Genomic DNA, 656 nt, shown 5'->3' on the forward strand with positions numbered 1-656 from the left:
GTGGCACATCAAGTCAGATACCGCTATGTAACTGCAACTTTCCATGTACCACATACGTACATATTTTTTCAATCTCCACGCATGCGAAGATGCTGCAGTAAAACGAGCGGCTCATTAAAGAAAAATACCAAAATTTAATGGCACAACAGCTGTCAAAGTTTGCGAAAAAAAAGCCCGTGTTCATCAGAAAAAAGCTGTACTTTTTCACTTGTCTGCCTGTCTGCTTGTCCGTCTGTCAGCCGTCAACGAATTCTACACTTCACGCTGTGCGTTAAAAAGTTGCAATTATACACATTTTCGATACGATACTTGCTGCCTGCCTGCCACACATGCGTGCGCATACAAGTTGATATGTAAATTGAAATTTTTAATTTCTTTAATTCGAAAATTTATGACCTGCTTAAAATGTAACTTGAACTGCCACATGTAAGTACTTATCCAAGTAAGTAAGTATGTATCCAAAGTTTGGCACTAATACCACCCGAGGCGGCCTATAAATCGAATTTAACTGCCACATAAATTAGCTATATAAAAAGTGACATATAATTCGTTGTAGTTGATGGCTTATGTAGTATTTTTTCGGAGCTTTGCGACCGGGTATCACCATCTCCAATTACAAATGACAGTCACAACTGGCTAATCTCTTTCTCGATTAC

Source organism: Rhagoletis pomonella, unplaced genomic scaffold, assembly GCF_013731165.1.
Source record: "Rhagoletis pomonella isolate Grant_MI unplaced genomic scaffold, Rhpom_1.0 Rhpom_scaffold_00001, whole genome shotgun sequence".
Taxonomy (NCBI): domain Eukaryota; kingdom Metazoa; phylum Arthropoda; class Insecta; order Diptera; family Tephritidae; genus Rhagoletis; species Rhagoletis pomonella.